This window comes from Penaeus monodon, chromosome 29, assembly GCF_015228065.2.
Source record: "Penaeus monodon isolate SGIC_2016 chromosome 29, NSTDA_Pmon_1, whole genome shotgun sequence".
Lineage (NCBI taxonomy): Eukaryota > Metazoa > Arthropoda > Malacostraca > Decapoda > Penaeidae > Penaeus > Penaeus monodon.
In genome coordinates this window covers 22,200,424-22,200,661 of record NC_051414.1, presented here as the reverse complement: position 1 = coordinate 22,200,661, position 238 = coordinate 22,200,424, and positions in this window count along the sequence as shown.

Here is a 238-nt window from a genome sequence, read left to right as displayed (position 1 = left end):
CTTCTTATAGACATTTAATCAAAACTAATATCGTAATAATGACTCCAGATCACCCCATTAAAAGCAGAACTGGACAAACGCGGGCAATAAAGGCAGTGATCTTGACTGTTATCAAAATAATCCCAGAACGATTCACTTCTAATCACTTCTCAGAGGCTGTAATGATCAGCAAATCAGTAAATCTGCAGCCGGACGGGGCTACGACACACGAGATCGGTGTAACTAGCGCAGAAAAGCA